Consider the following 25530-nt stretch of genomic DNA (forward strand, 5'->3'; position numbering starts at 1 on the left):
TTTAATTTTTTTTTTTTTTTCTGTGCCGGGGATCAAACTCAGGACCTTATGCTTGCCAGGCAATCACTTATGCCACTGAGCTGTCTGCCTGGTCCTTCTTTATTATTTTTTAATTTTTTTTTATTTTTAGGGAAGGGTCTACAGGGTGTTCAGGGTCTCACTACTAGATCACACTCGTAGTAATCCACCTGTTTACAGCCTCCCAAGAGCTGGGATTACAGGTGCGCCACTGCACCCAGTCTCAATTGCTGTCTCAGCATGCCCTGGGTGCGGGGCCAGCAGGGCAGGCCCAGGGATTGACCCCCCCCCCCCGCCCCTGCACCTGCTTGCAGGCACTTTAATTCACTGAGCTATTTGGCTGGCCCTACTTTCTAAATTTTGAAATCCATGCATATGTAACGACTCCAAACAAAACCAAGTAAAACACAAATACGTAGCAGCACCACATAATAACTCTTGTAAACAGAGTGTGACTACTCAGTTGGAGGCCTGGAAAGGGGCTCGGGCACGGGGGCTCCCTTCTGTCAATCCCAGTATTCTTACCTTCCAGGGATGAATGTGTGTGTGTGTGTGTGTGTGTGTCTGTCTGTCTGTCTGTCTGTCTACCTGCCTGCCTGCCTGCCTGCCTGCTTTTGTATGTGTGGATCTTCTGGGTTTCATAGTGTTCTCCAAAATGCATGTCTATCTACGACATAGAATGTCACCCTGTCTGGAAATGTGGTAGGAATTAGTTGAAATGATGTCACAGTAGATTAGGGTGTTGCCTAGACTCAACAGCAGGTATCCTTTATCAGAGGGCCACTTAAGGACGGAGGCAGATCCTGGAATGACATGGCTGCAAGCCGTGCAGCATGTGAATCCTATGTGTGTGTGTGCACACTTGGTGGCCCAAGAGCCACCTCTGGGCAGAGAACTGCACTTGGAAAACCACCTGTGAGCAGAGGCTCACCCTGGAGAATCACCCTGGAGCTCGGGATGGAGGCAGCCAGGTCTTTTGGGACAGGCCCTGGGAGAGCCGGGCTGGCGGGGCTCATCTCATCCTCTTCCTCTTGCTGTCTCCCAGCTGCACCCCCACCCCCAGCACTGACAAGATCATTTATTCAGTGAAGTGTGGCTCAGCTTCTGTGGCTGCACTCAAGAAACTAGTAGTCAGGTCTAAGCTTCTTGTGGGCACAGAGACCATGAGAGGGCACAGAAGTGTGGGAGTTCTGGGAGCCCCAAGAAGACCTTGCCTCAGTCCTAGGGCATTGGAGGGCTACCTGGAGGAGAAGCCAAGGGGGCCCTGGAAAGATGGGATGCTTAGCTCCTACCAATTGTGGCCTTATTTGCTGTCTAGCATCAGTTCAGACCCTAGAAGTGCAGGCATTTCAACCCCCACAAGCCCTCTGAGATGGGGACAACTGCTGCTGAAGGAGCTTTAGACAGTGTGGCCACTTTCCAGGCTGGGGACATCTGGGCCTCCAACCACAAGGAGGGAGGGATGGGGCATTCCAGAGGGATGACACAGTATGTGCACAATAGCCAACTCAGCCATGGACTCAGACTGTAAGCAGCCTTTCCTCGGGGTGGGGGGCCTGACACGAGCAACATACCCTGCTCAGACACAAGGAGGAGGCCAGAGGTGAGCCTGTCCCTGGGCTCTGGCCCCATCTGTCAAAATAGGGCAGAGCCACATCAGCTGCCTGGGGGCTTTCTGAGCGCAGCTGCTCCACCTATGGGAGGGCACCAGATGTCAGAGGCTGCGGGCCTGGCTGACGTGGCCTCAAAGGGCTGTGGGGACCCCCAGAGAGCCCAGACCATGAGGGGCCTGAGACTCATGCACAGCCATGGTGAGGGCTCTGTTAACAGATTCGCCATGGGGAAGGTCAGCCCCAGAGGGAGGCAAAGCTGAGTGCTGAGGGCAGTGGTAGGCAAACTTCTAGGACTTATGGTGACTCCACACTTTGGCCCTGGACAATCTCTGTATGGCTCTAGGGTGTTCTGGCCTCATCAACTAGATCACAAGCCCCCATGCCAGAGACCACCCTCCTTCTGAACTTGTTGCTAGCCCTTGCATGGGATTAGAAAAGCTACTGTGATCCAGTGGATGAAGCCAGAGAAAGTGAGCCCCAGCTGCAGCAAGAAGTACTCCAATTAGACCTAAGGAAGCTCTGGCCTGGCAGGAAGGAAGCAGCAGCTATTTCTGGGAAAGATCCCTCCATCTGTGATAGTCTACCTACCCCTCCATGTCCATCTCCTCTCCCCTCTCTCCTCTCCTTCTCCCCACCACACTTCTGCTACTGTCATCTGTAAGGGCCAAAGGCTACCTGCTTGTCCAAGTCACACAGCCTTTGCACATGGACATGATGCACCCAGATTTCCTAAGCCCTGCACCTGCTGAAGATGAGTGAGCCTGGGCTTTACCCAGGACACTTCTAGCCAGACAGAGCAGACAGCTGCACCAGTGCTTAATTCTGAAACAGCCACAGCCACAGCCACTGGCAGAAATTAGTGGGGAGCAGAAGGGCAGAAGTGAGCAAGGAATGGAAGCTTCTGGAATTGACAGGTAGACTGGCTTGCCTGGAAAGGGCCTACTGAGCATGTGGGCAGGTCAGGCTTGGATCACCAGGCCCTGATCAGGCTGAATGATTTGCACATTGTGGTGTGAGCAATGGGGAGCGATGAAAGGTTTTGGTGAAAGGTACATTGTCTGGCTGGGACCAGAAGGGCTTCCAGAGCTTGCTGATTGTCCTAGGATCTCACGACAGTCACCCAGCCTTGACTCTGAGGCCTGTCAGGATTCCCAAGGTGAGCAGTATGTGTCTCAGATGTTAGGTTTTGGTGAAGCCTGTCCCCGCAGCCCACCTGTGGCACTGCAGAGTCTCCCTTCCTTCTCTTTCTCTTTTCCTGTTGCATTGATCTCTTTCCGACATATTTCATTCCTTATGCTGCTGCTTATCTGTCCCCACCACAACCCCAGGGAGTGAAGACCACAGCTGGGCTCCTATTCTACTTGCTGAACACCCAGTGCCTAGCACCAGCCAGGGAGCCTAACAGACGCATCATCTATCAGCTAAACCAAGAGGAAAGCACTGCCCTGCGGGAGCCAGGAGGGTGTGCTCGCTCCCTCTCTGGCACGCCCCTCCTGGCTTCCAGCGCTTGGCAGTTCCAAGCCTCCTGGTGGAAAAATCTCTGCGAAAACCAGACAGAACTGCGCTGCTGCTCCTGCACCTCTCATCCTTGCCAGGAATCTGGGGAGATTTGGACTCTTCCTTCCTCCCTCCATTGCCCAAACCACCGCTGCTTTACTTCATCTCAGAGTGGAGGCCAAGAGAGGAAAATTGTACCTCGGAGAGGAAAGTTTTGCAGGACAGCGCAGCCTGAAGGAGCTGCTTTGACTAAGTGCACCTTCAGCGCCTAGGCTGGGCAGGGCATTCTGGTCCTGTTTGACCTCACACCGACCTGAAGAAGTGGGCAATCTCTCCTCCCCTTTTACACATTGGAAAAATAGAGACTCAGAGAAGTCCTTGACATTGGCCAAGTTTCCCTGCCAGAGGAGAAGCCTGGTTTTAAGCACAGGTCTGCCCTGGTCCTTCCTGGTTCAATGAATACGGGAAGCAGCTGAGACGGGGATGGAGCGGTCTGAGTTCTGTCCAAGGTGCTGATCGTGGGGGTGGGGTCTGCAGCCCCGGGCTGTTCACCCAAGCTTTGGGAGCTCAAGCGCTGGCTGCCTCCCAGCGGCGAATGAGGACAGTGACTTCATGTCTGCCACCTGGCCTGAACTCATCAGAGTGCTGCGGTTCTGGGCAATGGCCACGTGTCCTCTCTGCACTCTGATGTGGACAAGATTGGCTGGGCTTGCTGCATTTGCAGTCCCAGTGGACCCAGCGCCCCATGCTCAGGTCTTCTCAGGGCTGGATATGGGCCGGGCAGAGGAGCTTGAATCAAACCTGCAACAGTGGGAGTGCAGGTCACCATTACTTGCACACCTTAGGAACTCAGTCCACCACCACAAGGATGGACACTCTTACCAATATTACCAATTCCTTATTCTGTGCAAGGCAAATGATATATCTAGTTTCTACCTTCAAGACTCTTAAAGGGCAGGCGAGGACATAATCTATTAAATGAGTCATAGGGAGCCACGGATGTTTATGGATCAGGGAAATATGATCACTACACTGAGCTCTAGGGAAGCTAATCAGGCGGCAGAACTCACTGGGAGAACAGACCTCCGTAATAATCAGAGCTAGCACATTAAGCGCTTTATGGTTGCTAGATGTTGTTTCAAGTACTTTGAAGACATTAACTTACTGATTCTCACAATGACATGAGGGTACTATCATCCCCATTTTACAGATAGAAACTGAAGTATGTAGAGGTGGCAGAGCTGGCAATGTCCAGAGCTTTTAACCACTGTTCAATGGTTGGTTCTCAGGGCCATCTAGACTGGGGGGACCAGGATCTGGCATGGGGCTGGGCAATGAGCACAGCTGGGGGACACCGAAGCATGCGCTGCTTACCCTGAAGGGCTGTCCTAAGGCAGGCCAGGATATGGTAAGAGACACAAATGGCAAACACTTAGCCAAGATCACTTTTATCCATTCTAACAACATTCACAATGTTCTTGGCCCACGGCCTTTATAGGACTTCTTTCATTTAAGAGAGATTTTAGACACTTTCAAATCTTATCATAGTTAAAGCTTCTCCCGATAAGCCTCCTGGACTGTGTAGTCCTTTCTCAAAGATTTATTCATTAACATATTTACTTACATACCTGGGGGAGAAAACCTCACTTCGATGCTGTAAATATTAACACTGCAGCTTTGGGTTCTGGGTCATTTCTGCAGAGCGGTATGAGTTGCTAGAGGGGACGAGGAGGTGGGGGGAAAGGAATAGGAGCTTGGGGCAGGGGTGGGACTGAGGCCAGGCTGGGAGGGTGCCACTGGGCTTGGAAGGGCTCTTGGAGGCCAAAGGCTTCCTGTTATTTTGACAAGATTACACCTGATTCCTCTGAGATGTTCAATGACAACATTTGCAACTACACTATTGATATAAGTAATGCTTGAGAAGTAAAGAGGGATTGCGAGGGATTGCGGGTGGATTATATCACCAAGATCCCTTCCAGCTCTAACAGTTTATGAAGATACCATCTGTCTTAATCCTTTCCCAAGGAAAAAGTGTCAGGATTCAGAGGACTCATGGAAGAACAGTGTCTGACTTGGTCCCAAGCCTGCCCCATGCCAGGGTGTTGGGGCAAGAAGCACACTGGGGAACCAGCTAGGAGCTCAGGTGGGGAGCAGTGCTGAGGGGTCAAGGGCATCCTAACCAGAGCTGGTGGGGGTTAGAACAGCCCACAGAGATCCTCTGCCCACATGAAGAGCCCCAGGCCATGGGCAGCAGGCACACCTGTGGCTCCCAAGCTGGAGGAAGGAGCAGCTGCTAGCCTCAGCTCGGCTGGGTGGGATGATGGCCCGGCACCTACCTGGAGCAGCAGGTGAGGCTGGAGGTTTTGCCGATGGGCTGTTCCAGGGCCTTCCTCTTCTTGGTCAGTCCCCCAGGAGGAGGTTCTCCAAGCCACTCGGCACTGTCCTGCAGATTCCTGACCACAAAAGTGGCTCCTCCAAGGCTCTATGGCATGGGGACAATGGACCAGTCAGGGCAGGTGGGCAGGGATCCCAGTCCTCCCTGTCCTCCGGGCAGCTCCTCCCCAAGCTCCTCCCTGGCCCATCATGCTCGCCAGCATCTGCCCAGAACTGCTGCAGGGAACCCAAAGCTCAGAGGGAATCCATGATCCTCAGGTGGTCCCCCAGTTCCAAATCCAGTGAATGCCCCCAGGCAGGAGTGAGCCCAGGAGCTGCCACTCATCCCAGCTGAGCAGAGGCCAAGGGATGGGGGCGAGGAGAACCAAGGAGAGAACACTGCCCTGGGATTTCAAGAAGCACCAGCTCTGTCCCCAGTGTGCTGCAGTACCCCACTTTCCCTCACGGGGGTGGGGGGCTTTAGCCTAGATGCACAGACAGAGCCTGCAGGATTGAACTGAGAAGAGGTCACAGGAAGCCACACTCATCATCTTCAGAATCACCTGAGGCTAGCACGTGCTAACTCCACGGTGAAGTGGTCCCCCCTGGCCTACTTAATGTCCAGGAAGGTGCCCAGGAATCTGCATTTTCACAGGTTCCCCACCCAAGTGCACAGGAAGTTCTACCCAATGCAAATACTGGGAAAGGGCAGGCAAGGCCAAGGATAACGGTTTTACAATACACATTAAGGGGCCATGGGTCCCTTTCTGAAAACAGTATTGGAGGGTCCAGTATCTACAGAAAGACTAGCCAGGGGACCCTGGGAAGCTTACTGGGGCCTCTCTAGCTCTCATTCTCCTTGCAGCCAACATGAAGATTAGCACTGTTCTAAATCTGCCAATGCAAGAAGAAACGAACCCACTGAAAAATCTAAAAGAAGTTCATCACTGGCAAGCAGCTCAGGGTAGAGCACTCATCAGCCCTGGGTTCCACCCCCAGCATAAATAAGTAAAATCAGAGCTCAGGCTCAAGCATTTTAACTCTTCTCCCTCCCTTCATAACTGATCTAATCTTAATATTCTTAATTCTGAAAATGACATGGCTGCAGAAGAAAACACTTAAAATGAAATACAAGGAAAAATAACATTTAGCGTATGTGTCCTTACCATCCCAGAACTCTGTCTCCCTCTGAAACATGCACAGTTAAGAGTTTTGGTTAAGTTTTCTTCAAGTTTTCCCCAAATATAGGCAAATATATATGTGTCTGTATCATTTTTTAAAATGTATTTAGTACAGGGTCTACAGGGTCTCACTACACAGATTGGATTTGTAGTGATCCTCCTGTTTTCAGCCTCCCAAGCGCTGGGATTACAGGGGCACACCACCATGCCCAGTCTCAGTCCCCATCTCGGCGCACCCCAGGGACAGGGCCAGCATGACATGCCGGGGATCGAACCGTGGTCCTCGTACCTGCCTAAGCAGGTGCTTTAGTCCACTGAGCTATCTGGCTGGCCCATGTATCTTAAGAACGTATTCTCCGTGCTCTGTCGGTATTTTGCTCATTCACATCTACACATGCAACACAGATCTCAATTTTTAAACAAGTGCTTCATGGAACCAATGTGCTAGACTGTCTGAGCCTCTACCTGTGTGGCTGGATTTTAGGCAGTTACTCTATTTTTAATGCAGAACGTTGCAACAAACATCCGTGACATCAGCTGTAGGATAAACCCCCAGGTCAAAGACTGTGTGTGTCGAAAATTCTGGTCGATGCTGCCAAACTGCTCAGAGGGCACGTAGCCATCGGGGCTCCCTGAGCAACGCAGGAAGGCGCCTGCTTCTCTCCACCCTTGATAACACCGTGTATTACCAAACTTTGACACAGCAGAAAGTTAAAAAGATGATAACTCGTCTCAGTTTATTGTCAGGATGAGAAGACATATGTTCACAGTGTTTGATCCCCCAGCCTTTCTAATTTATCTTACTGATTTTAAAGATTTCCTAAGTTGGTTCAGTTTTGTTTCATGTGACTCACAAGTTGTCATTTGTCTCTTTACCTTATTGTGGCATCTCGTGCTTAGAGAAATTTCACGTTTTTATTTTTTTCGTTTCTGTAGTAAAAAATACCAGCCTCTTCCTGTATGACTTCTGAGTGTTTGGCCTTACTTTAAAAACTCTTCCTCACTGCCAGGCTTGATGGAAAATGCCTGTAGCCCCACCACTCAGGAGGCGAAGGCAAGAGAACCAAGAGCTCAAGAGAGGCCAGGCTACTTGGCAAGTTTAAGGCCACGAGGCTGGACTATATAGCAAGACCCTGTCTCAAAAACCAAACAGGTGCAGTGAGATAGCTCAGTAGTCTAAAGTACCTGCTTAGGCAAGCTTAGGCAGGCGCAGGGGACCGTGGTTTGATCCCTGGCCTGGTTTGATCCATTCTTAGGGTGGGCTGAGCTGGCAAAAAAACAAAAACAAAAACAAAAACAAAAAAAACTAAAAAGTCTTTCTCACTGAGGATCATATAACACCTATCCATATTTTCCACCAGTAGAGTTTTCTTATTTTTAAACCTCAGCTGCTTCCAAAAGTCTATTGGTGCAAGGACTGTGGTGGGACCAGCTTTACTGTTTCCACCAAGAGACTAGCTAGACAGTTGTACTACTCTTAATTATTTAAGTAATTAATTTTGAGACAGGGTCTCCATATATAGTTCCAGCTGGCCTTGAACTCACTAGGCTGGCCTAGAACTTGCAGAGATCCTCCTGCCTCAGCCTTTAGAGTGCTGGGATAACAGGCATGCGCCACGCCTAGAGCTGGAATGATTTCTCATAGGGTAATCTTCACTTTATCAAGCAATGTGAACAGCACCCCCCATTGCATTTTTAAAAAACTCGAGTCTGTAGTAAATCAAATCCAGCCAAATCAGAAAGTAAACATCAAAACAAAACATACCTAAAACTGTTGGTTTCCAGGTTAGCTTCCAGTCTGTGCTCCCAGGTCTGGTGGGAACTCGGAGCTCTGCCCTTTCCCGGGCACTCCCAGCATCCTCGAAGGCATCAAGAGCTCCGAAGTCAGTTCTCACAGAAGTTGCATCTCCAAAAACCGCACTGTCCTACTCATTTTAATACTCCATTACCTGTCCTCTATCTCTAGATTCAAAAATCTGATTTAACTATACAGTAGGATGGATGCGGGACTGTTTCAAATTCTAGCCCCACGCGATCTAGGATAAGTTGCTTAACTTTCCTGTGTCTCAGTTTCCTTGTCTAAAAAATGAGAACAATAATAACACCATCTTCATGGGGTTAGGGTGATGAATAAAGCAGCTATTAGAGGTAAAGGATGTGGAAAGACGCAAGGGCAACCAGGCACGGTGGTGCACACCTATAATCCCAGCTGTCTGGGAGGCTGATGTAGGACTTCCACAAGCTTGAGTCCAACCTGGGCAATTTAGCAAAATTATATCTCAAAATAAAAAACAAAGGGCTGACCAAATAGCTCAGAGGATTAAAGTGCCTGCAAGCAGGCGCAGGGGTTGGGGGGTCGATCCCCAGGCCTGCTGTGCTGGCCCAGCCCCTGAGGCGCGCTGAGATGACAACTGAGACTGGGCGTGGTGGCACTCACCTGTAATCCCAGCTCTTGGGAGGCTGTAAACAGGAGGATCACTAGAGTCTAATCTAGTAGTGAGACCCTGAACACCCTGTAGACCCTTCCCTAAAATACAAATAAATAAAATAAATAAAAAATTAAAAAAAGGGTTGGGAATGTAGCTCAGTGTGAAGACCTAGGCTCAACCCCAGCCTTGAGGCAACTAACTGTAGGCTGTCCAAAAGTGGCTCCCCTCAGATGTAAACACACACCCAGGCTGAAGGTGGAAAGATGGCAGAAGTATATAATCCATGCAAATGGAAACTGGTGAGCATTAAGGCGTGTCTCTCAGAGCTCCTGTTTTGGAAACTTTAGTCTCAACACAACAATCATGAGGTGAGACTTTTAAAACTCATCAGATCACACAATGATCTACCTCTTGAATGGATGAATGCCATTATGTGGGAGTCAGTAGTTACCTCAAAAGTGGGTTTGTGGGGCCTGGGAGATAGCTCAGTAGAATAAGCGCTTGCCTGGCAAGCGCAAGGGCCTGAGTTCAATCCCTGGTTCTGGGAAAAAAAAAAAAGGCAGGTTTGTTGGGGAAGTGAATTTGCCCTCCTTTCTCCCTCATACACCCTCTCACCATGTCATGCCTTCTTCCATATTATGATATAGCAAAAAGACCTGAACAGATACAGCCTCTCTCTCTTGGACTTCCCAGCCTCCAGAGCCACGAGCCAAGTACATTTCCACGCATTATAAATTATCTACCCTTGAATTCCCTCACAGCAGCACAAAACAGACTGGGACAGTAACCAAGTATGGCCAGGGGTGACCGCAGTCACAACCAAAAGCTGCCACAAGAGATGAAGGACTTTATGTAATGATAAAAGGCACATCCACCAGAAAGACATAGTAATTATAAATATGTATGCACCTAACAGGAGAAGACCCAATAGGTGAGACAAATGCTAACAGAATCAACAGCAGAAATACCACCGTCATACTAGTACAAGATTTCAGTACAAAACTTTCAATAATAATAATTTGAATAGACGGAAAAGCAACAAGGATGTAGAGGAACAGAGCAACACTCAGACCACATGGAGAGACCACCCTCAGACCACATGCACAGACCACCCATGTGCAGAACTTGGCAGCCTGGAAGCTGCAGCCCAAAGCTCAAGCACAAAGGGAACGTGCGCCAGGGCGAATCCTGTCAGCCTCGAGTTAAAGGGTGTAGGATGCTGCCCACACCTGGGAACCGTCCACTGCCGATCACTATTGTCACTGTGTTCTGTTACTGTTCTGTGGACCAGTTCTGTCACTCACCAGACACCTACCACCTGCCTCACGGGCCCGGAGTCAGCAGTGACCCACAGGTGATAGGACAGTTTCTCCCTGCTTCTGCTTAGGCTGCTTTCCAGTTATTTGGAGTAATTTTACTGATATTTACATTTTCTTCTATTATATTTTAAATGAGGCTAATGTGTGTATGTAGAAGTCCTGCATATTTTCATTTTCAATATTTATTACCGATCATCTTAGTATATAAAAAATGATTCCAACTTTTTGAGTGCGGGTCTCGCTGTGCAGTTCAGGCTGGCTTTGGGCTCACTTTTTGTAGCTCCCAGGCTGGGCTTGAACTCCCAGAGATTCCCCTGTCTCAACCTCCCAAGTGCTGTGATCACAGGCATGTGCCACCACAGCCCACCCAGGGATTAAACTTGAGTCCTTGCACTTTCCAGGTAGGTGCTTATTATGCCCCTGAGCTATCTCCCCAGCCCCAATTCCAACTAGTTGTTGCAGGCAGCAGTCTTGTTCTACTTTCCCCTCCAAATGGTTAATCTTTTTCTTATCAAATTTTGATAAATTTGCCTTTTTTGGAGGGACTGGGATTAAACCCAGAACATTGTTCATACTAAGGGCATGCTCCACCATGCTCCTCCAGTTCTATTGTGTAACTTATTTTTTCCAAATTTTTACTGGCTTGCATTTCTACAGCACAGTTAAAGAACTAGGACAGGGGCTGGTGAGATGGCTCAGTGGTCTAAAGCACCTACTTAGAACAAGTTTAGCAAAGCACAGGGACCGCGGTTCAATCCCCCAGCACCACATGCCAGCCAGCCGCGCCCCCCTGGTGGGCTGAGCTGGCCACACACACGCACACACACATTAATTAATTAATTTTTTTAAAAAAAGAACTGGACCAGTGGTGAGCATTCTTCCCTCTTGTGCACTTCTGCCTATACATACGTACACACAATCACGCTACACAATATCCATCTATTCCTTTTAAATAAGATTTACAATCTGGACCATATGTCTTTTAGGAATTTTTAAGGCATTTGGGAATTATTTAAATGATTTTTCCTCTTTCTTATTATTACTTCATTATATCAATAGTTTTTCTAATATTAAATCTATACTTCTGAAACATATGCCCATTTACTGTCATGTATTCATGTTTAAAATGCAATGCCAGGCTGGCCAGATCGCTCAGCGGACTAAAGTGCCTGCTCAGGCAGGCTCAGGGACCCAGGTTCGACTCCCAGTGTGCCGTGCCGGCCCCGTCCCCCAGGTGTGCTGAGACAATGATTGAGACTGGCATGGTGACATGCGCCTGTAGTCCCAGCACTTGGGAGGCTGAAAACAGGAGGATCACCAGGAGTATGATCTGTGTAGTGAGACCTTGTATGTACTTTATGTATTAAATACATAAAAAAGGGGCCAGAGAGATGGCTTACCTGAGTTCAATCCCTGGCTCCACCAAAAAAAAAAAAAAGAAATGCTAATTTGGGGCCAGGGAGATAGCTCAATAGAATAAACACTTGCCTGGCAAGTGCAAGGGCCTGAGTTCAAGTCCAGGTTCCACAAAAAACAAACAAAAAACCATAAAAAAAAAATTAGAAGCTGTCTAAACTTAGGGGTTTGGAGAGGAAGCTTTTGTGGAAATTTGGCTTCTTCCATGATGATTGGCCTGCCTGGATTTTCCAGTTCTTTTGGAGTCAAACTGACAGCTTATACTGCTTCAGCTGGCTTGTGGTTGAATTTGTGTAGAGTCGAACACAATATCCACCAAGAATTCTCTTTCCTCTGGATTAGCGATTTTTCCATTTTAGCACTGGATTCTACCTGTTCTTTCACCTCAGCCATCCTTAGGTCAGCTCAGCCTAAAAAAAAATCACATTATACAAGGCTTTTTCCCAGGGTGCAACTTACTACGTACACGATCAGAAATAGAGACCCTGGAATCAGAGATGCGGTGAGGAGGAGGAGGCAGAGGAAGAGCGGCTTGAGCAACACAGAGCCCTCAACAATTTCGAAAGCGCAAAGCGCCTGGCCCTGTGCCCTAGCCCGGGAACCCCCACACACCTCCCTTCCCAACCTCCACACCAGTTGAACCTGCCAGCGCACACTTTCAATCTCTACCAGCCTCCTCTCCTTCCTAGAGCTCCACTGACTCCCTGGGTAGCAGTCTGTACCTTTCCACAGATAGCCTAGACTACATATATTTTATTAATTTTGAAAAATTAAATACAAAAAAGTTTTTAAAAAATACAGCCAACAGAAATTTTTTTTTTTTTTTAAAGTGTTACTATTCTGCCACTTTTGCTTCAGATCTTTTTTTTTTTTTCAGAGCCAGGGATTGAACTTAGGCCCTTGTGCTTGCCAGGGAAGTGCTTATTCCACTGAGCCATCTCCCCAGCCCCTGCTTCAGATCCTTTTTTAAATAAAGTATTTCTAGCTGGACATGGTGGCACAGCCCTGTAATTCTGGCACTCAGGAAGCTGAAGCAGGAGTATTGCAGTGAGCTGGAGGCCAGCCTGGGCTATATAGCGAGTTCAAGGCCAGCCTGAACTACAACAGGACCCTATCTTAAGAAAAGAAGCATTCCTGACTTATTCAAAGTGTCCCTTTCCTTGTCAGCCTCAGCTCTTTCTTTCTTCAGAGAGCACCACAAGAACATACCCAGTAAGTCCTGGAATAATAGTGTTGGGTAGTCATTCTTATTAAAATTAAATCTTCATTAACGGCGCTATTCTGTAATTTCCTCTTTTTGTGCCATTGTTTCTCAGCTTTATTCACAGCAAGCCAGAATATGTGTGTACACATAGACATACCAATTTTATCAAGGTAAAATTTACATAAAGCTCCCTGGGGCTGGGGGTGTAGTCAGTGAGCTCAAACCTACCATGCATGAGGCCTCATTTCAATTCCCAGCAGCAACACACACACACACACACACACACACACACACACACACACAAATTCCCAGTTACATCTATTTTAACTTGGGGGAGGGAGTTGTGGGGTTTTGTTTGTTTTGTGTTGTTTTTTGTATTTTTAGGGAAGGGTCTACAGGGTGTTCAGGGTCTCACTATAAATCAGACTCATAGTGATCCGCCTGTTTACAGCCTCCCAAGAGCTGGGATTACAGGCACCAACCACCACGCCCAGTCTCAATCTCCATCTCATTGCGCCCAGGAATTGAACCCCCAGCCCCTACACCTGCTTGCAGGCACTTTAATCCGCTGAGCTATTTGGCCGGCCCTTTAACTTTTATTTTAGTTATTCATCCATGACCACAGACATCACAACTAGTGCAGTTGAGACCTTGTTACAGAATTTCCGGTACTGCTGTCCCAGATCCCTCAGAGCTGTCTCCGCATGCACATGCGTGAGCTTCCCGGGCACTGAGACGCCAAGATGTGACGCTCTCGGTCACAAAGCACGGATTTCTTCAGCTTTGCAGCCCTTGCCAGAATGTCCCCTGACGCTTGCACTGCCATTATTCTTCTCAAGCTGTTGCCCTTACCTCTTTCCTTGCCTACCCGTCCCCAACCCTGTCCCGGAAGGTGTAGGTCTGACTGGCACTCAGCAAATGCTTGCCGAAAGAGAGGCGCTCACTGTCTACCAGAGGAGACATTCAGTGTGCTAACAATCTCGAAGGCTTCTGAGACCTTCACTGGCAGGAATCCTGGGAGGGCTTCATGGAGGAGGTGGCGTTTGAGTTGGCTTTGAGGGACAGCAAGAGAGAACAGAGGAGAGTGGAGATGAGGACAAGCAAGGTCTGCAACAGGAAGGAAAGGTGTCACATTCCAGGGGGTGGAGCAGAAAATGATGTCTTTCTTATATAATTTGACTTGCTGGAGTTATAGGTCTTAACTGAACTGGGCGTGAGCTGGAGTAGAAGTAGTTGTATGTGTGGAATTTGTACAACTTTAAGACCAGACAGCTCCTTCCTCACCCATGGAGGCCTCTGGACCAGCTGCAGTGTGCAGGACAGGGCCTTATTGAAAGGGGCGCTTGGGCTCTGGAGAGCCTGTTGGGGCCCTGGGGGCAGAGCTGGGGGCAGGGCGATTCACCTGGTAAGGGCAGAACCTCGGGGATACCCAGCCCCCCATCAAGGCCCAGGACTGCTGCCTCTTCCTCAGTAGCTGAGAAAAGAATAGAGCTGGCCCAGCCTGGGTTTCTTTCCAGATCCACTGGGGAGCACTGGAACTGGGGCTCCCTGCTCCTCTCCTCTGCAGCTCCCTGCATGGCTCTCTGCCCCCTCTGCCTGGCCACTTCACATGGGACAAGCTGCACCAGCCTTGGATAGGAGTGTGAACCTCTGCGCCTTCCCTCTGCGCCTGTGGGTGGGGTGCAATCTGTCCCTTCTCCTTCCTGCACTCCTGACAAGGGCTATCCTTCAGCAGACCCAGCTCTGGGCACACTGCCCAGAGTAAGGGAAGGGGACAAGCACGCGACCTTCACTTCAAGTCCTTTGTCTTAAGCAACTTCAGCAAAACCTGCAGCAGCAGCAGGCACAGAGGTTGTGTCCGAGGTGCGGACAGTGCCACAGGGACTGCGCATGCCCAGTGGCGTTCTGCTGCTGGGGTGTGTGGGGGGCTACGGCTGGCACAGCCTCTCAGAGCCTGAGTTTTCTCCTCATCTGCAGTGATGTTATTGAAAACATCACTATCGAGTGAGTTTCACTTTTCTCCCAGGTATGGAAGATTCAAAAGTGGTGGTAGGGCAAGCAGGGTCACTGAGCAGCACTAGGGGTCAGGCCAGGATCCCCGTACGGGTGGTTCTGGTGCCTGAGAAGGTTGCCCCTTGCCTGGCCCCATCTACACCCATGGGTGTACTGGCCCAGGCCCTCGAGAGTTCCCTGGCCTGGAGATAGAGTGACTGCTGTTTCAAAGGACACTACTTCTACACCCACCACACAGCCCATTCAGTTCTGAGGTGACCCCACACCCCCCACCAGGTCCTTCCAGGTGAAAGGAAACATCTCCATTCTCAGGAGCCTGGAGCAATGTACTATGTTTGTTAGCCCTTGATGCTGATGCCGTCACTGCTGGTCATTCCGACAGAGGGCAGTGAGCCAGTGGAGAGGGGCTGTAGTCACCAAGCATTACGTGGCCACCTCCCTGCTCTCTGCCATCCCTCTTCCCAGTGGCCCCACACACTGGGGATTAGTTTACAATCATAAGACTCATTGAAGTAAAGCCAGCAGGTAATGAGGCAGGTGGGATACCCGCCTGTCAGATGTATCTTAATGTGATAATCCTTTGGTTCCCAGGCCCCTCAGGCGTGGCTGATGTCCTCAAAGGACTCTGTCATTCAGATCACTGCCACTCAGGTGTTTGAGGTGATGAGGCCCCAGGATCAAACACCTAGCCCCCAGCCACCTCCCTGGCTCACTGGCCTCAGGTTACCCTGAATCTCCAAAGCTGTAAGGGTCCCCTGCTCCTCATCCGGGACACATGGCCTGAGGCCAGCATTCAACTGGTTAGACACAATTTGGACACGACCAAATGGAGATCAAGAAGCTCTGAGCTGGGTAGATAGCTCGGGAGCGAAAGTACCTGCCTGGCAAGCACAAGGTCCCAAGTACAATCCTTGGTACCACGTGCTGTCTACGCATGGTGGTGCATGGCCTGGAATCCCAGTACTGGAGAGGCTGAGGAAGGAGGATCACTACAAGTCTAAACTGTATAGTGAAACCCTGTATCAAACGAGCAAACAAACAAATAAATAAAACAATGAAAGGGTAAATAAAGAAACATTCATTCTCTACATGAAAAGGAAAGAAAAAGAAAAGGCTCTGGTCTTTGGGCCCACCTATCTTGACCAAGCCACTTGGGTGCAGAGGGGACAGCTTAGCTCCCCACTGGAAGCGGCTTGGCTTTTTTGCCTCTGATCCTGTGAGGACACCAGACACCCTGACTTGGCAGGAATGATGGTGCACAGGCCCAAGGCAGTCCTTAATCTCCCTGGCCCAGCCCTCCCAGCCCCCTACTGCAGATGCAGGGGAAGACCACAGAGCAGGGGGTGAGAAAGCAGAAGGCAGAAGCCCAGGGCAGTTGGGTCCCAGTTCTGGCCTTCAGTGGCTCCATGCTTCTGTTTCCCTTTCAGGAACATCACTGTGGATGAGGAGGAAGCAGAAGGCAATAATGAGGCCTCCCCTCCCCTGTCCTCTCCCCTTTCACCTCTCTGCAGGTCTTAGTACCAGCCTGGGAGTACTGGGAACTCGGCAGCTGAGGTACACATCCTGCCCTGGAAACACAGGACAGGGGTCAGGACTTCAGGGTGTTCTCCCTAAAGCCACCCTGGCTTGGCGCTGAGCAATCCAGATCTAGAACACACCATAATGCTTCTCAATTGCTCAGGTCCTGATCTCAGCTCTCATGGAGACCCTGTCTTAGAAGAGTTGCACCCCACACCTCAGGGGCAAGAACATAATGCATCTGATGAGTGGGCTGCGCACACCACTGCTCTCCCAGGAGATGGGAGAGGGGGCACAGAGCCCAAGCTCAGGGCCCAAGTTCAGGCCAGACAGGGCAGCGCTAAAAGCTGCTGATCTCACTCCATGCGGAGCACTGCCCCTACGTACTTTCATTACAGCCCTTCCCTGAGCAAGCCTGCCAGTAGCTTGAATGCCACGTGGATTCCCGCACCCTGGACACGGTGCAAAGAGCCCTGGCGCTCTATGTCCATTATCTCTATGGTGCTTCACAAGCGGCCTTGTAGGAAGGACCAGAGTAGAGCACCCATGAGGCTGGAGAGTCGGCGGGAGGACGTGAGCTTGAAGGGTGCCCATGGTGCTGCTAGACACTGGCCTGAACTGCATGGCTGTTGTGACAAATAGGGTAAAGATCACAGGCAGCTGAGAATAGAGGAGGAAAGCCCCAGAAAGCTAGCATGTAGCTCCAAGCGTGTTAGGAGGGCCAGGCCCCTTTGAGCCTGGATGGGGCCCTAGCTGGCCACAGAGGATGAGGACACCCTGGAGTCCGGAACAACCACATTTCCTCATAGAGGCAGGAAGCGAATGGCTTCTGTGTAGGCTGGAGTCTCCAGGAATAACACTTCCTGGCTGCAATAAACACTTGACACGTTTCCAAAGCCCTCCCACCCATCTGGAAAAGGTACCTCCACACCCAATTGTTAGGTAGGGAAACTAAGGGCAGGGTGCCAGCCAACAGGGGCTCTCGGTCCAGAACAGAATGGAGCCTCAGCTGTACAAGTCTAGTTCTCCTTCCACGACCCCAGGACAGTGCTCTGAGGCTGAGCCCTGCCTGTGCTATCCATGAGTGACATGCCACAGCTTCCTGGGACTACGAGTGCTGGTGCTTCTATTGGAAAACAAACCTCAGTGGAGGGGCTGGATATATAGTCAGTCTCTCCCCTCCTCACCTTCCCTCTCTCCCTCCCTCTCTCCTTCCTTTCAGAGCAGGTCTTGTCCTCTCTAACATATTGTACTGTCACTCTACAGGCAACTAGTTCTCACTTGCTTTTCTAGGGACCCCACCCTTCTCCACAGATCACCCCAGAGACTTTTGGTGATCAGCCCCAGGCATGCCATAGTCCCAGCACCAGCTTTAAGGGCTCAGCGCTCAGGGGGTGTCTCTGAAAAGCAGCCACCTGTGAGTTGGCACATACAGCGCATTTCCCTCAGGGTAAGTGGTCCAACCTCCCAAGGGATCGTGCTCTGTGCTCTCCTCTATCAGTTGCCTGTGGGAGTCCTCTGCCCTGGAGAGTGGAGATCCTACCTGGAGGGATCACATCCCTGTGGGCTACGCCGAGAACTTCAGCAGGGGACCTCACCTGCCCCCTTTTCAATCTGCTTCCTCCTCAAGAAACTGGAAGCATGTCTCCACAGAGAAGAAAATGCTGGGGCTGCCCCTATCACACCCACACCCATCAGGAGCACTGGGCCTGCCCTGCCAGGGCTGGAGCTGTGGGGAGTGGAGAAGCCTCAGAACACGGTAGCCCCATGCTGCCCTGAGGGGGGCTGGGGAGTCAGGAGACCTGTGTGCAGGCACCCCACTGCACCCCTGTGCCTCCCCAGTGTCTCCATCCGTACTGAGTCCAGAGCTGGCTCGGGCTCTGAAACACTACCTTTCTTTCCCTGATTCAGTTTTCCTCTAGAGAAGAGCATATGCCCCAGGGAGAGGGAGGACAAGATGAGTTGAGAAGTTCACCAACCGAGCAACAGATCTAGCAGTCTCTTCTGGGGAAAGGGGACAGCCAGGAGAAGGCACATTCTCCAACACCTTCCCAACCTTCTGGCTATTAAAGGAGTCTCTATCTGTGTGTCCCCCCAGCTGTCTGGGAAGGTTCCTGAGGCTTCCACCAAAACTGACACACGGCATATGCTAAGGAACTAGGCTGGCCCTCCAGTATCCCCTCCTAGAGCCACTTCTCACTCCTCCCAGGAAGGAGTTACCTCCTCCTACTCCTCAGGGGTAGGGACCCACCGTCCCCTGTGCCCAGGTGAGTGTCACCTGAGTAATGCTCTCCCCAGACTCTTCTGATCCTTGCAGTGTTCATACCTGGGGCATCCTGGAGCCCTGAGCGGAAGTGGTAACTAACTGTCTGGGGGGCTGAGGAAGGGGGACACAGGACAAGGATTCCACTAGAGCGGGAAGCCACACCAGACTGGACCAGGGATCTGAAGAACAAGAGCAGCCCCAGCCCCTCAGCGAGCACATGGGGATGCAGAGCCCTGGAGGCCAGCTCTGTGGACCTGCTAAGTGATCTCGTTCAAGCCCTAACACTCCTGGGCCTCAGTTGACCCAAGGCCTCCTCCAGTCGATCCCAAAGTTTCTCCCTCAAAGCTACAGCGAGGACAGAATCAAGAATCTTTCCTCGGAAGCACATGGGGGAAGGTGTCAGGGATCCTTTGCCGGGGGGCCCAGCAGCGCAGGCCACCTCGGGCGGGGCAGCATGGGACCCCATTCCGGAGCACAGCAGCAGCGACGGTGGTGATGGATGGGATGGCTGCCTCCACCCTTCCCCGCCCTGGAAGTGGGCGGCAGATCTCGGGAATCCCTGGGTGTGGTGGGGTGGTCCCCAGAGGTAACTCCTTCCAGGTTGTCGGGCAGCGCTGGGGGACCCAAGAGAGCCTCCACCACCACCACTCCCAGTCCCTCCACTGAAGACGGTCTACCAAGCACTCCACAGTGGGCGGCTCAGGTCACCCCTCCCTGGGTACACGCGGGGGCACAGCCAGTGTGGCAAGGCTCTGTGGCGCAGTCTCCCCCACCCCCATCTTTCCAATCTGAGGTCCCAGAAAGCACGGAGCCAGCGATCCTTCCCACCCTTCCCCATCCTCGACCCAGCTTCTCGCCCCGACCCCAGCCCCACCGGCCCAGGCTCGCACTGTGTGCTCACCACGTCTGCGCCCCGGCGCCACGGCCCAGCCCAGGCGAGGTGTTCGGGCCGCGGGGTGCGGCGACAGGCCACACGCTCCCACCTGGGAGGAGCTGCCAGCCAGTCCTCCTCCTCCCCCTCGCCGGCCTAGCGGAGCTAGCACCACCTGGCAAGGGACCGTCAGCAAATTCCCCTCCACCCCACGGCGGGAGCCGCATCCCTCCCCTCCTAGCAGGAGCCAGCCGCGGCCCCGCCCCAAGGCTGCTCAGACCTGTCGGGAACCCAGGCTGGATCATCAGACGCCACGGCCCAGGCTCCGCCTCAGAGATCCCGTGGCGACCAGAAACCATCTACAAATTCCCATCGCACACGCACAAGGCTGCCGGTCCCTTGCTGCAGTAGGCTGCCACTCCGGGCCTCCACGGCTGCTGGGCCACCTTCCACCGCCAGAACTCTCCTTTGAGGCCTCCCAATCCTACCAATCCGGCCAGAAGCAGAAAAAGATACAGAACCCGACGGAGGGAGTGCTCCGACCCGCCCAAGGACCGGCTCGCGCTCTGCGTCTCAGCGGCTGCTATCCAGTTCTGGCGCCTTCTTCCCCAGCAGTAGCAAGCGCTACAGATTGGCCACAGCCTCTCCCTTGGAGGACTGAGCAAGTGGGCTAGGGCATTTCCACGTGTGCCCAGTGTCTCACTCCTCAAGTGGGTCTCCAATTTCAGCAAAACCCCAGCTACCCTGCTAGCGGTAGCTGATTTTGACCCTGGGAGCAGAGGTCGGTGGTTTGAATCCTCAAGAGCAGCACGCAAAGCGAAGGACAAGCCAACAGGCTGCCTTTGCCAGGTGGGGCCTAGCACTATTTAATAGACACTGTCCTTTCTTGCTGTGCCATGGAAGGCAACACGGAATAATCTCTAGAAGGGACGCCCATCCCGCAAGTTTATAGTGGTAAGGTACTGTCAAGGCCATTAGCAACCGTGATAAAAAAGGCCAGAGAGGAAGCAGAGGAGCCCCAGGGTGTGTGACACCAGAGGAGGGGGTCACAGTTTAGCTAGGCTTTCTGGGGGGATCCACCATAACCAGCAACACCACACCTCTGCCAAGCTGGCAGGACCTTGGCTCTTGAAAATCCCAGGGTAAGGGCCTGCGAGATAGCTCAACGGATTAAAGCACCTGCTTAGGCAGACGCAGGGACCAAGGTTCAATCCCAGTGTGCCATTACCAGCCCCGCCCCTGGGACGCGCTGAGAAGGCGAATGAGACTGAGCATGATGACTCAAGCCTGTAATCCCAGTGCTTGGGAGGCTGAAAACAGGAGGATCACTACAAGTCCGATCTGTGTAGCGAGACCCTGTAGACTCTGCTAAATACATCACACAAGAAAGAAAGAAAGAAAGAAAGAAAGAAAGAAAGAAAGAAAGAAAGAAAGAAAGAAAGAAAGAGAAAGAAGAAAGAAGAAAGAAGAAAGAAGAAAGAAAGAAAGAAAGAAAGAGAAAGAAGAAAGAAGAAAGAAAGAAAGAAAGAAAGAAAGAAAGAAAGAAAGAAAGAAAGAAAATCCCAGGGTGAGCCACTAGGCAGACTCTGTCCCAGTCTACACCTTTAGACTCAGCTACTCATCTACCTTTCCATTCACGAATGGCACAGGAAGGCTTTCAATCAACTATTAGGCAGAGGCCACAGACCACTGGGGTCTGACTTCTAGCCTGGCCTGGCTGTTCTCAGGTTGTGCAGTCTTGGATAGCTAACTTGATCTCTCTGTTTGTCCTTCTCATCTGTAACCCTGAGAGGGCTGTGGCTGGGCTCTGTCCTAACACTTTTGTTACACTCCTCTAGAAGGATTTATGAGTGCAGAGATAAACCAGATAAAAACAAAAACAGTGCTCATGAACCTGAGTTCCATGGATTCGAGTCCCAGCTGGGTCACCTAAATATGGGACTCAATCTCTCTGAGCTTCATTGTTTGCATATGTAAAATGGGGGAAGTAATTGCAGTAACCTTACAGAACAGTCATGAGGATCAAATAAGATATTGTGTACAAAGAAAGTGCTCTGTAAATACTCGCTGCTATGCTTGCTGTTGTCATGGTGGGAGAGTGGGACCTAGGCAGGAGCGGTCTCTTCTCTCCTCTGCTGCCGTATCATGAACCTGCCACCAAGCACTCACCACTCACTGCAGCCCTTGGAGGAGAGATCTAATGGGCATCAAGGACATGGGGAATACGGAAGGAGGAACCTGTACAAAGCTAGGTGGGCTGCATGGAGGAGAAAGAAAGCACCCGTTGTCCCAAACATTAAGCACCAGTCACACAGGGGTCAGGCTTGTAGCACTTTCTCCATAAAATTGTGCAAGAATGAACATCAGAGGGTTTAACATTTGTCCTCAGTGCATGTAGCGTTGGAGCCACTTTCTGTGTTGGATACTCATGTGGATTCAGGTGGCAGTGCCCTTGGCCTGGGCTGTCCTCTTTGAATGACTATGCCCACTACTGTCTTCATAAATACACTGCTAACTTCCCGTACTTGTCTGGAAGCAGAATCCAGAATAGAGATAACACGGGGTCCACGTAGCCCCAACAGATGCACTGTCTTGGGAAAGTTCCTCTGCTAGACCCTACCCTTGTTCCCTGCACACAATTTCAACAGATCTCATGTAGCAGAGACCACCGTGAGCTCCCTGTAGCCTTTCTTTCCCTTTTCCTTTCAGTAGTAGAGCTCCACAGGTCACAGCCTGTACCCATGGCTACCCTGCTAGAGCTCTAAATCTCAGCCCCTTCCAGCTGGCTGCAACTGTGGCCTAAGTCTTAGCCAATGAGTTCTGTTGAAACTGGAAATAACTCTTAAAACAGCTATCCATCCTCTGCTTCCTCTTTCCCCTTGGAGAAGACTGGATGGTGGGCAGGAGCAGAGGGGAGGGCTCTTTGAGGATCTGACTGGCACTGGCCAAGCAATGGGACTGAAGAAGGTGCCACTATTGGTCAGTGAAGTTGCCCAGTTCCTGGACCAGCCCTGGGGAGAGGTGCAGGGGTGCAGCGGTGTCACGGACCACTGGGTGGCCCTGGGAACTTGACCTTGATCTCTAGAGGACATTTCATCAGAAACACTCACCTGGGCCCACAGAGATATACAGTGCATCTGTGTGGCCATTACAGAATTGTTTCTACTCACCCAAAACAAACACAACTCCCTCACATAGATGCCTACAGGTAGCTTCACACATTACTCAGATGCGCTGTCCTGAATGCTCTGGGTGTGAGGGAAGAGGTGGGGAGTGGCCAGGAGAACTGGCTCATCAGTCCCACTCTGATGATTGGAGGCTCAGGGCAGGGAGCCCACACTGATGTCCCCAACCCTAAGGCCTGGTGCCAGGTAAGACTGCTAGACAGACAGAAGCAGGGACAGTGGGCCTACAGGTGATAGGAGTCAGACTGCAGATTTTGCTACAGGATCTGGGATGTGAACTTACACCGTTGACAAGGACAGTATTTTCAAGGCTGAACCAAGCCACTATTCATATTTTAAGGGACAATCCAGATACCCTAAGTATCCCCCATCCCCAAGAGCCAGATGAAGACTTGCTTAAAAAGTGGGCCCATTCTGGGAGCCTGGGCTTCTGTCACACACTCGTGCCCTTTCGGGCAGAAGGGAATCTGATTTCCCGCGCACAGGTGGAAGGACAATGTATTGGGGCAGAAAGTCGTTTTGTCAGTGTTCCCTGTCTGACCAGACAGAGGGTTGAAGATTTCTAGAGAAAATCAGACCTAGATCCACAGTGGGAGCTGATACACCAGGTCAGTGGGCTGGAATGGGGAGCCCTGAATCACCTGGCTCCCCACAGCAGAGACCTCAGGCCTCCCTTCTGCTCTCCCTGGCCTCTGGCTCTGGCCTCGGGCTTGGCCGCACTCACCAAAGACCCTCCAGTTAGGTGCCCTTAGCCAGCTGCAGTGGATGTGTCAGTCAGAACTTCTGTCCCAGAAGAAGAGAAATGGAAAACTAGTGACAGGTCACTGTCCTCCACCCCCACAACAGCCACTACCAGTGATCAATAATGGAAACTTCTGGTGGGTGAAGTCAGAGGCAGATTCTGACGACATCACAAAGGCCGTACTCTGCGCTGGAACTCTGGAGACACTTGAGAAGGGGACTTTCTGGATCTGGAGAGGACTTAATCTGAGCGTGAAAAGGGCATTTGGAGCATGTGCAACAGGCCCTGTTCTGTCCTGGCCCAGGCTTAGCAGGCTCAGCTCATTAAAGAGTATGTGGTTCTTGGGCTGGAGATTTAACTCAGGGACACAGTGCCTGCCTGACAATTGTGAGGTTATGAGTTTGACTCCTGGTACTGGAAAGAAAAAATCTACTCTTTGTTAATATTTTCTTACAGCTGAATAAACCCCCTTCACCTCCAAGGTGATATTTATGAAATGGAAATATGGCTTTGCTATGCTTTGGGGGGAGGTAGGGCTGGGTCCCAAAGTGAGGACCTTTTCTCCATGGCCCCAGACCCAGGCTTTGGCTCTCGGAATCAGCTCTGCTGCCTTGTCCCACTGGGAGATGACATCTGCTTTCAGCCACGAGCCTCTTCTTTGCTTTATACTAACTCTGTACCAAAAAGTAGTACCAAACACTGTAGTGAATAGTCACAAAGCACACACTTTAATAACTGTACTCACCCAGGTCAAGAAATAAAACACCATCGCCGGGAGTTTCCCCAGGTGGCTCCCCAGTCACACCCCTTTCTCCTCCAGCCCTCCTCCCCTCTTCTGACTTGAATGGAAATCCTCTCTTGCTTGGGTGTGTATTTTTCCCATCTGTTTTCACCTCAAATCAATATGGTTTGGTTTGGTCTGTTTTTAAGTGTATGTTAAGGGAGTATAAGTATGTATTTTCATGTTGAGCTTCTTTTACTTAATATTATAATGCTAAGATTAACCCTTGCTACTGTATATTGTTGTGGGTTATTCCTTGTCATTGTTCTGAGGTACCCCATTGTTTGATTTGATTATGCCACAGATTAGTTGATCCTGGGTGGTAGATATATGGCTATTGGCAGTTTTTATTATCACTGAGCACTAGCTATAGCTTAAATGTCTTAGTCCAGGGCCGGGGAGATGGCTCAGTAGGATAAGCGCTTGACTGGCAAACGCAAGGATCTGAGTTCAATCCCTGGTTCCACAAAAAAAAAAAAAAAAAAGAAATGTCTTAGTCCATTCCAAAATTCATTTGAATAATTCGTAATTATTCAAATTAATCTGCAATGCAATAGCATTAAGAGGTATGACTGTTAGAAAGTGATGACGTCACCAGAGCTCCTCTCCCATGAATGAGATTAAGGAGCTTATAATGAGATTGAGGTGCAACCCTCCACTCCTTCCAGAAGTGTGACAGGTAAATTTCTATTGTCTGTGAGCTACCTGGATATGGCATTTTGTTAGGGAGGTGTGGTCTAAGACAGCTCTTCTAAACACTGTCATATTTCTGGCTCACAGGTACTTGAGTTTCTGTAAACCAGGAGTGAAACTGGGGAGGTCACTGTGAGTGTGGCTCTTCAGCTTCTGTACTTGGCGCTAAAATGTCGTTCAGAGTAGAACGCTATCCATTTATACCTGCGATGGCTGAGAATGAGTGTACCTTGATTCTGCCTTTTCAGCATTTATGTTGGGGAACTTTGTCACCATCCTGGTGCATTTTTGGTCTTTGTAATTTTTATATGCATTTTATGAATTACTAAGGAGATGTGGTCATATATTTATTGGATGATCTTGGTTCCTTTAGTTAATAACCTTTTTCTTTTATAGTAGTTTTAGGCTAAC

General features: G+C 50.6%; 1 protein-coding gene across 3 annotated transcripts in view; it reads right to left on the reverse strand.

The window, feature by feature from the left end:
* The window catches only part of Tmem63c (transmembrane protein 63C), a 65398-nt gene extending 41671 nt beyond the window's left edge, over nucleotides 1-23727 (reverse strand). For 2 of the 3 annotated variants that reach the window (XM_023702248.1, XM_004624727.3), the window contains exons 1-2: nucleotides 19749-19837; nucleotides 5465-5610 (exon numbers count right to left, since the gene is read on the reverse strand). The gene's annotated coding sequence lies outside the window, so the exon portion shown is untranslated. Of the gene's footprint in view, nucleotides 1-5464; nucleotides 5611-19748; nucleotides 19838-23627 lie in introns of those variants that run through there. The other variant, XM_023702231.1, reaches the window with a different exon arrangement.
* Between the last annotated feature and the right edge of the window lie 1803 nt (nucleotides 23728-25530).

The sequence above is a fragment of the Octodon degus genome, unplaced genomic scaffold, assembly GCF_000260255.1.
Source record: "Octodon degus isolate 3935 unplaced genomic scaffold, OctDeg1.0 scaffold00007, whole genome shotgun sequence".
NCBI classification, from domain to species: Eukaryota; Metazoa; Chordata; class Mammalia; order Rodentia; family Octodontidae; genus Octodon; species Octodon degus.